General features: G+C 42.7%; 1 protein-coding gene across 3 annotated transcripts in view; it reads right to left on the bottom strand.

Annotated features, from left to right (window-relative positions):
* LOC135112297 (uncharacterized) overlaps positions 1–15,000 on the bottom strand; it is a 63,961-nt gene that overhangs the window by 11,177 nt on the left and 37,784 nt on the right. For 2 of the 3 annotated variants that reach the window (XR_010274261.1, XM_064026616.1), the window contains exon 2: positions 11,552–15,000. This exon is cut by the window's right edge and continues 426 nt beyond it. The exons of the other annotated variant lie outside the window; for it this stretch is intronic. The gene's annotated coding sequence lies outside the window, so the exon portion shown is untranslated. Of the gene's footprint in view, positions 1–11,551 lie in introns of those variants that run through there. 3 annotated transcript variants of the gene reach the window in all.

The following is a 15,000-nucleotide window of genomic DNA, read 5'->3' as shown; positions in this document are numbered from 1 at the left end:
TTTTGATTAAGTTTTCATTTCATTTAGAAGAAGAAAAATCAACAAATAACAGAAGAAGTAAACTTGGAGGAACAGAAGCTTGTTATTCCTCCCTCCTTCCCTTACTTCCTCCTCCCCGTCTCCCTCCTCCTTCCCCTTCTGCTTCCCCTTCTTCAGTAGCTTCTGTGAACCCCAAATTATTGTCGACGCCAGTCCTACATTATTGCCAACCCCAGGCCGTGAAAATTGTCTTCCAAAGGGGGGAGGGAGTCACTGAGATCTTCTGGTCGGTTTGGTAACACTGCAGGGCTGGCGGCTGGCTGGCTGGCTGGCTGTGGTGGTGTGGAGTGGTGGTATAACTGGTTTGTCGAGTGTGTGTGTGTGTGTGTGTGCGTGTGTGTGGGGTTGTCTGTACGTCTTTTGGGTTCGTGTATGTGTGTGTGTGATGTGTGAATGACTGTGTGTGTGTGTGTGTGTGTGTGTGTGTGTGTGTGTGTGTGTGTGTGTGTGTGTGTGTGTGTGTGTGTTTGACAGGTGATACAATGATATAATAGATTAATTGACAGGTTGTTTGGTTGACTGACTGCCTGGGTGACTGAAATGACTGACTGGCTATGAGGACCGATTGACTGGATGACTGACTGGCTACGTGATTGACTGGCTGGATGAGTGACTGGTTGTTTGGGTGGCTGGCTGTTTGGGTGAGTTACTGGCTGTTTGGATGAATGGCTGGTTAGGTATTGTAGATGACCAGATGCTATTTGGATGACTGACTGACTATGTGGGTGACTAACTGGTAGGATGACTGGCTGGCTGTTTGGGTGACTGATTTAGTGGATGAATGACTAATTTCATGGATGACTGGCAGACTAACTGGACGACTGAACGACTGACTGGCAATGTGGCTAACTGACTAACCACACTGATGACTAATTGACTGACTAACTAGATGACCTGACCTGGCATCGATCTGCAAACCGATTGACCACGAGGCTGAATAAATAAGTCAAAACATTATTATACACAACACTGGCTTCCTATTGGCTCTCGGGTTTGGAATGCAGGAAGGTGATTGGGTAAGGTCTGTGCTTGCCTGATGAGAGCAATTGATTGGTTGGCAGGTGAACGTGCATTGGATTGGCAGTGTAGCGTGTGACTGTCTGAATGCGAGCAATTGATTGGTCTGGTGGCGCCTTACTTTTAGATGCGGGCAATTGATTCGTTTGGCAGTGTTTGTGAGAGTGGGAGAAGTGAGTGTGGTGTGTCTGTGTGAGAGTAGATGTGGTTGTGGTGTGTTAGTGTGTGCGTGTGGTGTGTCTGTGTGATTGCAGAAGTGACTTTGGTATGTTTGTGTGAGTGCAGAAGGTTAGTGTTTGCGTGGGGCGCGTGGTGTGTCTGTGTGTGTGGTGTGTCTGTGCCTGTGTAAGGAAGTGACTTGCTGTGTATGTCTGTAATTGTGAAAGAATTACTGGCTGCCTGTGTGTCTGTGTGGCTGTGTTTGGCTGCGTCTGATTGCGAGAGTGACTGGCTGTGTATGGCTGCGAGGGTTACTGGCTGTGTATGGCTGCGTCTGATTGCGAGAGTGACTGGCTGTGTATGGCTGCGTCTGATTGCGAGAGTGACTGGCTGTGTATGGCTGCGAGGGTTACTGGCTGTGTATGGCTGCGTCTGATTGCGAGAGAGTGACTGGCTGTGTATGGCTGCGAGGGTTACTGGCTGTGTATGGCTGCGTCTGATTTGCGAGGGTTACTGGCTGCCTGTGTGTGACTGCAAGGAAATGACTGGCTTTGGTTAAGTCTAGTACAAAATAACTTGATCATTTTGACTGAAGTATGCGATCGTAATTCTCAAACTGTACACAAATGATTCAAGCTGTTCTGCAAAAGACTGACGACTGTGTGACCTAATTGGCTCAGTGATTACAGACTGCCGAATCGTGAAGGTCTGAGGTGTTGAGGCGGCAGTACCAAAGAGGCTGAGAGTGAGAGTTTCTACTATCTTGTTTACCAGTGAATGGAAAACAAAGTCACTAACAGGCTGAGTTCGGGGCAGCGCCGGTACTTCTCTCTACAACTTAACGGATGTACTGCGGCAGATTTTTTGACTTGATTGCCTGAATGACTGAGTGGCTGACTGAGTGTGACTGATTAGCTGGTTGAATGCCTGACTGACTGACTGACTGCCTGGTATGTTGCAATTAACTACTATTTCACATCAGCTAGCCAAACAATCATCTAGTCGCTCATTCAGTCAACCAGCCAGTTAACTAGTCAACCAACCAATCAATCAATCAGTCATCCACTCAGCCAGTCAGCCAGCTAGTCACACACTCAGTCAATCAGTCAACTAAGGAATTAGTCAGCCAACTAACCAGTCAGTCAGTCAGTCAGGCAGCCAATCAGTCAACCAGTCAGCCAGCCATTCAGCCAGCTAGCCAATCAGTCAGTCAGTCAGTCAGTCAGTGAATTGATCGATCATCCAGCCAGTCATTTAGTCAATTACCCAGCCAGTCAGCCAGCTAGTAAGTCAATCAGTCAATCACTCAGTCAGCCAACTAGCCAATAAATCACTCAGCCAGCCAGTCAGCCAGTCAGTCAGTCAGTCAAGTCAGTCAGTCAGTCAATCAGCAGTAGAGCCACCGTCCCGCCACCAACACGCTGCCTGCCACACACAGCACGCCTCACTCACGCTACATTCGCAAAATTACACACTCTTGTTAAAGGCGTGACCAGACCCCCACCCCCTCCCTCACTTCTTGTCCTCCCCAGCAAGTGACGCGTCCGCCCAGATATAATAAAGTTAACCTTGAAAATCAGCCAATGTCAAACTTGCTTTAATTCACGGAGAGTTTGCATTTATTTATTTTATTTATGTATGCCTTTTTATTGTGTGTGTCGAAGTTTCAGAGTTTATATTATCACTACAGCTACAGCAAGAATGGGAAGTGTTATATGTACTTACAACGTGACTATGTACAAGTTAGGAGTGTATATATATATATATATATATATATATATATATATATATATATATATATATATATATATATATATATATATATATATATAAAAAAGTAGTTAAATAAATGAGTGATGATAAATATATATGTAAGCAATGTCATGTGGTAATTCTGGCATTGTGCACGCTAACTCATACGAACATACTTACATACAAACGTTAATAATGATAAAGACTTAAAATGAAACTGATAAAGACTAAACAAAGACGCAAAACGAGAGATAGAGAGAGAGAAAAAAAGAAAGAGAATAAAAGTGTAGTAAAACAATATAGCAAAAACTAAACAAAGAGACGCCAAAAAAAAAAAAAAAAGAAAGGAAAGTGGGAAATCGAAATTCTAAGACGTAAAGACGAATCAAGCAGAAGTAAAAAAAAAAAAAAGAAAAGAAAAATCGAACTTGAAAGATTTAACAAAGATGAAAATAAAGAACAAAACAACGTATGCAAAAAGAAAATAGATAAAAATAAAGACGGGAAAAAGAAAGAATCAAAGGTCTAGAATAAGAGAGAGAGAGAGAGAGAGAGAGAGAGAGAGAGAGAGAGAGAGAGAGAGAGAGAGAGAGAGAGAGAGAAAAATGAAACATGTAAAAGTGTCTAGAATTAATTATGATAAAGGAGAAACGAAAAAAAAGGAAAAAAAGAAAGGAAAATAAAACCGAACTAACAAAACGAAAAGAAATAGACGTCTAAAAAAAAGAAAAAAGAAAGAAAAAGAGAAAAGGTAAGAAATGAAAAAAGAAAAAAAAACATGCTGAACGTAGCGCTATGCTGAACGTAGCGTTAAGTATTGCTGAATATAGCGCTAAAATTTACCGAAAAGAGTTACAGAATAAAAGAAAAAAAGAAAGACCAAGGAACAAAAGAAAAAAAAAACATTCAAACGGCAAGAACTTGAGAGAGAGAGAGAGAGAGAGAGAGAGAGAGAGAGAGAGAGAGAGAGAGAGAGAGAGAGAGAGAGAGAGAGAGAGAGAGAGATATATATATATACCTAAATACACATACTTGAGAGAGAAAGAAAAAAAGAAAGCAAGAAAGAAAGGAAGAAAGGAAAAAAAAAAGAAAAAAAAAAACATACTTGATCAGAACTTGTTTTGTGGCCTGACCCAGCAGTCGAGGGGGGAGGGGGAGGAGGAGAGGGGGAGGGGGCGTGACCTATGACCTGGCTGGATAAAGGAGACCAGAGAGAGAGAGAGAGAGAGAGAGAGAGAGAGAGAGAGAGAGAGAGAGAGAGAGAGAGGGGGGGGGAAGGGGGCATGGAGGAAGAGAGAGAGGGGAGGGAGAGAGAGGGGGGAGAGGGGGAGGAGTGCAATGACCCGCTCCTTGTGTGACGCCTTCTTGACCCCCTGCTGCCTCTCTCTCTCTCTCTCTCTCTCTCTCTCTCTCTCTCTCTCTCTCTCTCTCTCTCTCTCTCTCTCTGTACAGTAACATATTTGGATTATTCTAGTATGAAGATTTCTTGTTTGTATCTCTCTCTCTCTCTCTCTCTCTCTCTCTCTCTCTCTCTCTCTCTCTCTCTCTCTCTCTCTCTCTCTTGTTTACTGTTTATCTCCGGAAATTCTTTAAGTCAAGCATCACAGAATTCTTGGTTTAAATTTATGGTGCTTTATTTATTTTTATTGCTCTACTCTCTCTCTCTCTCTCTCTCTCTCTCTCTCTCTCTCTCTCTCTCTCTCTCTCTCTCTCTCTCTCTCTCTCTCTCTCTCAAGGGGGGAGTTACTGGACAACAAAGAGAGGATCGTAGGTTGGCAGCGCTACCCAGGCCCAGGCAACCAAGCGTGATGACCTCTCTCTCTCTCTCTCTCTCTCTCTCTCTCTCTCTCTCTCTCTCTCTCTCTCTCTCTCTCTCTCTCTCTCTCTCTCTCTCTCTCGCTTGCAGTCTCTCTCTTTCTCTCTCTCTCCAGCATCACTTGAATTCTAAATATGAAGGATCTCTCTCTCTCTCTCTCTCTCTCTCTCTCTCTCTCTCTCTCTCTCTCTCTCTCTCTCTCTCTCTCTCTCAGTGGTAATAATACGGGAAGATGTAAAAAATAGACATGTTAAAAATTGATACAGCTTCTTGTGTGTGTGTGTGTGTGTGTGTGTGTGTGTGTGTGTGTGTGTGTGTGTGTGTGTAGGTTGTCACACACACACACACACACACACACACACACACACACACACACACACACACACACACACACCTCCAGACTCTCTCATCTCGCTTTGTACTTTTAAGACAATGTATTTATTTATTCATTTATTTATTTTGCCTACGTTTGTCGCGTCCGTCATTTTGTTTAATATTCCCTTTTTTTTTCTTTTTTTCCCCCCAGTCATTCTCATCCTTTATTTCATTCTCTCCTGTTGCGTAGACTTGTACAGTGCCAGCGTGTGTGCAGGTGTGTAGCAGGCAGGCTTGGAAAGGACTGGTGTTTGAATATGGCAGGTGTGTACTCGTAAAAAAAAAAGTGCGCAGAGGAGACAGATATTTGAGACAGTGAAAATATAACAGATGTAGAAAATAAAAGGTGTGTTAAAAGCAGATGTATAAGGGACGGGACAGGTGTGTGTGAGCATGTCAGGTGTGAGAGGAGCATGTGGTCTGTAGATGCAGCTGCAAGGAGTAAGTGTATGCATAATGGATACATAGATGTGTGGCAGACTAGTAAAGATATAAGATAGATTAATTGACGACAAATTTGCGAGGAAGAGATGTATACATAATGGATATTTAGATGTATAGATGTTTGGCAGACTAGTATAAGTGTAAAATAGAGTAAATGACTGGAGTTTAGTGATAAGAAGACACAGGAAATAAAAAAAAATAAATAAATAAAAAAATAAAAGAGAGAATAAAGAGAGAAAACATCAACATTATCTCTCAACCTTTGAACAACTTTCTCTAACACAAAGAAGACCAGAGGAAAGCTTAGGGAAATAAAGTACTCGTCCTTTCTTCCTTTTCCCAGCAGACAGGTTTAAGAGGCGCCGCGTTGACACTGTTGGCTTCTCTTCTCACGATGAAATGGTCTGGTGCGAGTTTTGTGTACAGCTTCGAAATGCGCTTATGAATACTCGAGTGTTTTATGTACTTTCATGCCCCCTCTGTAAAATCACCTAAAGTCGTCTACAGCTGTTCAAACGAAGTAGTAAGTGTCATGTTTTCAACCCTTTAACATCTATGTTCATGTAGTGTCAACATTTACACTCTAGTAAATTGTTTGAAGGGGCGTAAGGAAGAAAAGAATGCAAGGTTAATGTCATCTTTGCTAAGCTACAGAAATAAGGTTTTTAAGAGACTAGTTCAAGAAACGCGTCTTTTAAAAGGTGTAGGTGATTATGAGAGATTGACTAGCATTGAAAGGGTTAAGCAAAGGGTTAAGAAGGTTGTGGTGGAGGTTTAAGAGTATAATTTAAAACGACACTGGCTGGAGAGGAGTGCTTCGTGTTTCAGTTCCTCAAGATCGTGTTGCTTCATTCAGCCTCAGGATCAAAAGTTGCTCAAATAAACCGGTATTCTCAATCTTTCATCACTTCTGGTGCACTCTGGAACTCACTGCCTGCCTCCGTGTTTCCTTCTTAACCTTTAACGAATTATTTCATGAGGGAGGTTTCAAGATTACTTCCACTGGTAAACTCATCACTTCTACTGATAAACTCTGGAACTCACTGCCTGCTTCTGTTTTTCGTTCCTGACCTATTACAGTTTTCACGAAGGAGGTTTCAAGATCACTTCTACTGGGAATACTGGGAAACTCATCACTTCTACTGGCAAACTGTCGAACTCGCTGCCTGCTTTTGTGTTTCCTTCCAAACCTATAACGATTTTTTTTTTTGATGGAGGTTTCAAGACTCCTCTCATAATTTTGGATAACCCTTTCGACTTCCCTTTGAGGACTGGCATCTTCAGTGAGTCTTTTTTTCTCAGCCTTTTTGTTGCCCATTGGCGGGAACCCCTCTTGCATTAGAAAAACAAATAAGTAAATGGATAAACAGGAAGTAATTATTAAGGTGACACGTGTGCTTCTGTTAAATGCTACGCAGTGTCCATATCTCATCACATCTCTTATAGTTTCTCCTCTTTCATTACTTTTACTTTTGCATTTTTTCTTATTTTTCCTCCCACGTCTTCTTTCCTCGCTTATGTCTCATTTTTTTTTCTTTTTTTCTTTGTTCTTTAATTTACTGGTTTCTCTCGCAGCTCCTTTTGCACTGGTGATTATGTTTCCCTTTTTCATTTCTTTTTCCTCCTGTGTTTTTCTTCGTTTTCTCTTTCATTGTCTTCTTTCGTCGCTATCTCTCACTTTTTTTTTCTTCAATTTACTGGTTATTGGTTTCTCTCACCTTCTTTTGCAGTGATAACCTTCCATCCTCATCCAGCTTGTTCCTTTCCTCATTTTCCTTGGGTTTTTCTCTTTCGCTGTCTTCTTTTCCTCGCTTTCCTACATGATTTTTTTTTATTAATTTTCCTCTTATTTACTTGTTTCTCACACTCCTTTTTGCACTGATAACTTCCCTTCGTTCGTCCTTTTATTTTTCTTAGATTTTTTTCCTTCAGTATCTTCTTTCTTCGTTTACCTATCACTTTTTAACTTCCTCTAATTCACTGGCTACTCTTACACCTCGTTTTGCAGTGATAACCTTCCTTCTCTCTTCCTTCTTGCAACTATTTTCCTTTTTCTTCCATCGATATATTCTTCCCTTGCTTACCTATCTCTTTTTTTAACGTTTTCTAATTCACTTACACCTTCTCTTGCACTGATAATCTTCCTTCCTCTTTTCCCTTTCCTCTTTCTCAATTTTCCAGTCCCCGTGATCGGTGAAAGGGTTAAGAAAGTCATTCACACGCCACTGACAACGAAATAACGATGGATTAGTGCAAACATTTAAGTCCGTGGTGGCGTTGTGGCTGCGTCGAATTGTCCACTGTCAATTGAACGAGGAGGGAAGTGCCCGCTGTCACCGCCACTCAGGTAGTTAACGACACGACAGCAATAGGAAGGTGTGGTTTGGTAGTTAAGCTGTTTGGTTCATTGTTTATACCGTCTCTCTCTCTCTCTCTCTCTCTCTCTCTCTCTCTCTCTCTCTCTCTCTCTCTCTCTCTCTCTCTCTCTCTCTCTCTTTTAGTCCCTCCCCACCTTCTTTTCTCCACCCCACTCGTCTCCTCTCACCTATTCTCCCTCTCTCCCTCTCCCCTTCCCACTCTCCTCCCCACTCGCTCACTTGTGTTGTGGGAGGTTCTATTGTTCTTTGGGGGCGTTACTCAAGTAGGGGGAGGAGGAGGAGGAGGAGGAGGAGGAGGAGGAGGAGGAGGAGGAGGAGGAGCGGGAGGAGGAGGAGGAGGAAGAGGAGGAGGAATAGCATGGAGAAGGTATATGAAGGAAGGGAAAAAATGAAGGAAAGTGAGACGAGAGAGAGAGAGAGAGAGAGAGAGAGAGAGAGAGAGAGAGAGAGAGAGAGAGAGAGAGAGAGAGAGAGATGTAGAATAGTTAAAGAAGAAGAACAAGGAGGAGAAGGAGAGAGATGTGAAGAGGCGAAGAGGAGGTGAAGAGTCGTAGAGGGAGTCAAGAGGAGGAGGAGGAGGAGGAGGAGGAGGAGGAGGAGGAGGAGGAGGAGGAGGAATGAAGCATCAGGCGTGCATCTAATCAGCCTGTATCTGTCAGCTTGTCTACATTACCACGAGTGTTATCTGTGTTATCAGCTCAGCCAAGCCCTTCCCTCTGCCCCACCAACCCCTTAATGCGGCGTTCCTTAGGGGTGGTATCTCTCTCTCTCTCTCTCTCTCTCTCTCTCTCTCTCTCTCTCTCTCTCTCTCTCTCTCTCTCTGGAAGCCCACCTGACTTACCACACAAAGGACTAGACTGTTTTTTACTCTCTCTCATTATCTAATTAGAGAGAGAGAGAGAGAGAGAGAGAGAGAGAGAGAGAGAGAGAGAGAGAGAGTTGTGGTGGTGGTGGTGGTGGTGGTGGTGATCGATGGCTGTGGCGGTGATGAACTTTTTAATGTTGTCAGTCGTGGTGTGAATGTTTAATTTTTTTTGGTGGTGAGTTCTCGGTGCTTGTTTTTTGTGGGTGGTGGTGGTGGTGGTGGTGGAGGTGGTGGTGGTGGTGGAAGAGGAGGAGGAGGAGGAGGTGGTGGTGGTGGTGGTGGTGGTGGTGGTGGTGGACTCTAACTTTTGTCGTGAGTCACGCTACCTCCTCCTCCTCCTCCTCCTGCTCCTCCTCCTGTTTTTCCTCTTCCTCTGACTCTTCTTTTTGTTTTTCTGTTTCTTTTTTCTTATCTTCTTTTTCTTCTTCTCTCACTACCCCCCTCCTCCTCCTCCTCCTCCTCCTCCTCCTCCTCCTCCTCCTCCTCCTCCTCTTCCGTGCACCAGAATTCATCTCGTGCCCATTCCTCCTCTTTCACTTATGTCCTCCTCCTCCTCCTCCTCCTCCTCCTCCTCCTCCTCCTCCTCCTCCTCCTCCTCCTCCTCCTCCTCCTCCTCCATGCACCAGAATTCATCTCATGCCCATTTCTCCTCCCTTCTCTACTTATGTCTTCCTCCTCCTCCTCCTCCTCCTCCTCCTCCTCCTCCTCCTCCTCCTCCTCCTCACTCTAAGGATTTGTTTATGATGTGGAGCACACTCTTGACTCATCTCTGGCTCCAAGAAAGAGAGAGAGAGAGAGAGAGAGAGAGAGAGAGAGAGAGAGAGAGAGAGAGAGAGAGAGAGAGAGAGAGAGAGAGAGAGACTGCAGGCAACTCAGAATTAACATGTTAGGGATTTTTTTGTTAATGTGACTGGAATGAAGATGTTGTGGGTTGATATTTAATTTAGGAAGGGAAAAAATAATGATAATAATTATTGAAGGAATGTTTCTGAATTGTTGATGCGAAAGATTATACGTATTTTTTTTTGTAATTGCTGTTATTGTAGTCATTATTATTATTATTATTATTATTATTATTATTATTATTATTATTATTATTATTATTATTGTTATTATTATTGTTGTCCTCTTTTTCTCTCGTTAAATAATTTAGATTTGCTTTCATTTCATGTTATCGTTTACCTTGTATTTCGTTTTTTGTGTTTCTCTTTCCTTCTTCTTTCAATTCTTACCCATTTCCTCCCGTTTGTCTGTCCCTTCCTCCTCCTCCTCTTCTTCTTCTTCTTCTTTATTTGTTTTATCTTTCATTTTCATCTTTTTTTTTTTTGTTTCTGCTCCTTCATATATATTTTTTTATTATTATTATCATCATCATCATCCCCACCACCACCATCACCACCACCATTAACACACACACACTCACACAGTTGGCAGCCCACAACCCTCGCGCGGCGCAGTGTTGCCAGGTCTAACTAACTAAGCCCGCCTTGCTGACACCTCGCTGAATAATGAAGACCAAGACCGGTGTTATGAAACGCTCTGCTCTCTCTCGCCACCAGTGTTTCCGAAGGCCTCAGAGATGATTAGCAGGGTTCTCAAGAGTGCTTCTCCCGTTAGTAATGAAGAAATCCTGCAAATATGTTAATAGAACCGTAAAAACACCCTTAAAAACTCGCATCACTTCAACTAGAGCCTTCTGAAAGTAGTAGAGATATTTACGCGTGGAACCGTATTCTGAAACACTTCTGCCCGCACATCTATTACATTCAAAAGGCTTAAGTTGAAGTTACACGTGGTTTTAATGGTGTTTTCATGGTTTTAGTGACAAATTAACAAACCTTCTACATTATTAACAGGGGGAAACACTCTCGAAAACCCGGCTAATCATCTGCGTGGCCTTTGAAACTGTCGTGGTGAGAGAGCAAAAAGTCTCAGAATATTGGCCCGAAAACACACGCAATCTCCAAGGAACATGTGGCAGAGACGCTCGCTCCCTGATGAGTGATTGGTCAGCCTGTGTTTACGTTTCCTTACAATGTATCTTTTTTTCTCTCTTCTGAAGTGCCGCCTCTTGATTGGCTGGCGCTTAATGCTTTCCGTCGCTTCTGATTGGCCGCCGCACCTCGCTAACTCGCGTCACTGATTGGCTAAGCTCTTGTTGATTCCGCCTTGTTATGATGGAGTGGGTTTGATTTTATTTTTATTGGTGGGTCTTGAATGGCAGTGCGGAGTGTTCAGGCTGGCTAGTCAAGGGTTCTCTTCCTCTTCCTCTTCCTCTTCCTCTTCCTCTGGTTTCCCTCTCTTTCCTCTTGCATTTTTTTTTTTTTTTTCTATCGGTTTTTTTTTCTTTATCTCTCGTTTATTTTCCTTTCTTGATTTGCAGTGTACAGATTCATTAGTCATGTCCTTCTCTGCTTCCTCTTCCTCTGGTTTCCTTTTTCCCTTTTGCATTTTTTTTTTATATATTTTCTCTCTCGTTTTTCTTTTTCCTCTTGTTTATCCTCTTATTTATTTATTTTTTTTGAATTGTAGTGTTCAGATTTACTAGTCACTGTTTTACTTCTTCCTCTCCCTCTGGTTTCCCTCCTTCCTCTTCCTTCTTTCCTCCTTCTTCCTTGTATTTTTCCTCATTTGATCGTATGTTTTCCTTATTTTCCTTTTCTCCCTTAAATTTCCCTTCTTGAATGGCAGTGTTCAAGATTACCAGTCTTTCTTCTTCCTCTGGTTTTCCCTCTTTCCTCTTCTTATTTTTTTTCGTGTTTTCTCTCATAATTTCCTTCTTTTTCTGTTGTTTGTTGCTAATTTTTGTTGTCTTTCCTCTTCATCTATGTTTTCCTCTTTGTTCTTGCTCGTTTTTTTCTCTCGTTTTCCCATTTTTCCTTCCTGAATTCGAATTTTTGTTTCCTTGTTATTTTGTTCCTCTTGAATGTCAGTTTGCAGAGCCACTTTGCAGTTTTAATCGTCTTCTTGCTCTGTTTTTCCTCTTCCCTCTTTCCTGTTGTAATTTTTCCTGTTTTTCCTCTTATTTTTTTATTTTCAGTTTGTTTTATTATTTTTTTATGGATTTTTTTTTGTTCACTAATAAATGTTCCTCTTTCCTCTTTGCTCTTATTTTTGTTTCCTCTTTTTCTCTCCCAAATTCTTTTTTTTCTTTTTCTCTCTTTTCCCCCTTCTTCTTCTTCTTCTTCTTCTTCTTCTTCTTCTTCTTCTTCTTCTTCTTCTTCTTCTCGTCTTTGTTTTCTCGTTTCTCTCTCCTTAATTTCTTCTTTCCCTTCTTTCCTCTTCTTTTATTCATTTCCACGTTTTCTTCTCCTAATTCCTTCTTTTCCTCTCTTTTCCTCTTATCTTTGTTTCCTCGTCTCTCTCTCTCTCTCTCTCTCTCTCTCTCTCTCTCTCTCTCTCTCTCTCTCTCTCTCTCTCTCTCTCTCTCTCTCTCTCATTCTTGTTTTTTTTCCTGTTTCCTTTTTTTCTTTCTTCCATTTATTGTTTTCCTTCCTTCCTCTCACTCTCTTTCATCCTCTTTCATTGCCTCTTTCCGTCTTCATCTCTCCCCCATTCATTTCCTCTCTTCTGTCACTTCTCTCTCCCCTCTTCTCTGCTCCCTTCTTCTCTCTCTCTTATCTCTAATTCCCTCCTCCTTGCTCCTTTTCTCTTCACTTCCTCCTATTCTTGCTTCTCATCTCGTATTTCTATCTTTCTCTCCTTCCTTTTCTTTCGCCCCTTCCCTTTTCTCTTCCGTTTCCTCTCTCTCTCTCTCTCTCTCTCTCTCTCTCTCTCTCTCTCTCTCTCTCTCTCTCTCTCTCTCTCTCTCTGTCTCTGTCTCCCGATTACTCCTTTCTTTTCTCGTATCTCTTTCTCTTTTCCTTATGTCTATCTTTCTCTTTCCTTTCTACTTCCTTTTTCTCTCCCCTATCCTTTTGTCTTGTCATCCTTACTTGGTCCTTCCCTCTCCTTCTCTTCCCTCTTTCTCCCTTCCTTCCTTTCCTTTCTCGTGTCTCTTTCTTTTCTATCTTTATTTCTATCTTTATTCTGTCTTTCCTTTTCATCCTTCCTTTTTTCTCTCCCCCTCTCCTCTATCTCTACATATGTTCTATCGTTTGTACCTTTCCTTTCTCTCTCTTCCTCTTTCCCTCCTCTTCCTTTCTCGTATTTTTTTTTATTTATCCTTTTCTCCTTCATCTTTCCCTCCTTTTCTTTTCTCGTATTTTTTTATTTGTATCCTTTTCTCCTTGCTTTTCCTTCCCACTTCTCTCTCTCACCCCTATTTCCTTACCTGGCCTTTTCCACTCTTCCTCTCTCCCCCTCCTTCCTCCCTCCCCACCACTCTCCGTCCCGATCCTTCCTTCCTCGTATCTCTCCTTCCCTTCCCTCATTTCCTCCCCTAGGGTTCGTGACTTGGGACTATCAGATCCTAAATAGCGGAAGCTCTCTTAAGACGATTGGATCTGATGTGGTGATCACGGCAACCCGAGGACCGCCGCCAAGAGGACTCCAACCGCTTTGCTCTGTCTTGAAGGGTTTCGATTCCTTATTTTGAGTTTTGAAAGGGATCCAGTGTTTTCAAGTGTGTTTTTTACGATTGCAGAGGTTTTTTAGTGTTTTTCTTATGATTTCAAGTGGTTGTTTGAAGGGGTTTTGAGTTATTTGGGGTTTTTAAGGGTGTTTTCGTGGTTCCTGTGAGTTTAATAGAAAGTAGTGGAAGTTGTCAGTGTTTTCAAGGGTGTTTTCTTGATTCTAGTGAGTGTATAAAAGGAATTCTGCATCATCGGGGTTATTGAATCTCTTAGGAATGCTTTCGTGATTGACTGATAGTTTAACGAGGATTCTACATCAACCGAGTGACCTTGGAACCTGATCGTAATAAGAGTTGTTTGAGTCGCCACGGCGGAACAGCTTTCAACTCCGTCGGTTCTCTGCGCCTCCCTCAGTCACACCCTTTACAAGCAGGTCTTCTTTCACTGCATGCATAAACCTTCTCTTACGTTTCCTTCTCTTTCTCTTGCCGGGTAGATCCTCCACCCTCACTCTCCTCCAGACGTACTCCTTATCCTTCCTCCTGACGTGCCAGACCACCTCAGTCACTTTCGTTACAAGCATTCACCAAGGCCTCCCTCTGTGTCTGCTGTCTGGTACATCCATCTCCAGCATCCTCCTCCCCACACACTCGTCGCCGCTCCTCCTGACACACCCACACCCACACCAACTCTGCCTCACCTCTACCTGTCCCTAAAGTCACGTACATGTGCTGTGCCTCTGATATTTTTATTGATGTTTATTTATTTATTTTTTTTTATGTACAACAGACTCTGGGCAAAGGATACGAAAGGGCAGAAAAAAAAAGCCCACTGAAGATGCCAGTCCCCAAATAGTACAGCCAGAAGGATCCAGAATTAGAAAAGTGTGTTAAAACCTCCCTTTTGTAAGAGTTTAAGTCAGAGGTAGGGAGGAATACAGCAGCAGGCAGGCAGGCAGATGAATTTCCAGGGAGTGCCCGAAGCGTCAAAAGAAAACGAGCTTTTATTTTTATTTTTTTTTCAGAACAGGTGTGGATTGAGGCGGGAAAGTTAGTTAAAGAGTGTGGCCGCGTTTACCTGTCTGTTTTGGCTTGGGTGAATTTTGACGTGGCAGGGGCGTGCCGAGGTGACGCGCGGCAAGGCAGAATGTTTATAGAGACTGAGTGAGACGCAATAAGGAAATGTTTGACGGTGAAGCAAGGCGGGTAAACAGCAGGTGAGGGAAAGCCAGGGCGAGGCGAGACTCTTGGGACCGTATTCTCAAGCACTTCAGCGCCGCACCTACACTACATTCAAGACTCCACCAGTTGAAGCTACGTGGGGTTTTTGAGGGTGTTTTTATGGCTCTAGTGACAGATTAACACCATTTCTACGTTATTAACAGGAGAAACACCCTTAAGAACCCGGCTCATCATCTGTGACCTTTGAAAATAGTCGTGGTGAGAAAGCAAGACGTTTCTGAATACGGGCCTTGGCTGTAGCTATGTAGTTTGTTGGCCCCTGTACTTCTGGTGGTGGTGGTGGTGGTGGTGGTAGTGGTGGGTGATGTTAGAGTATGTAAGAATGCTGTACAATCTCAGTGGTGAATAAATAATGGTGGTGATGGTGATAATAATGATGAAAGTAACAGTTGTCATAATA

The sequence above is a fragment of the Scylla paramamosain genome, chromosome 23 (genome assembly GCF_035594125.1).
Source record: "Scylla paramamosain isolate STU-SP2022 chromosome 23, ASM3559412v1, whole genome shotgun sequence".
NCBI classification, from domain to species: Eukaryota; Metazoa; Arthropoda; class Malacostraca; order Decapoda; family Portunidae; genus Scylla; species Scylla paramamosain.
Note: the sequence above shows the minus strand (reverse complement) of the source record. Positions and strands in the feature narration are given on the sequence as shown.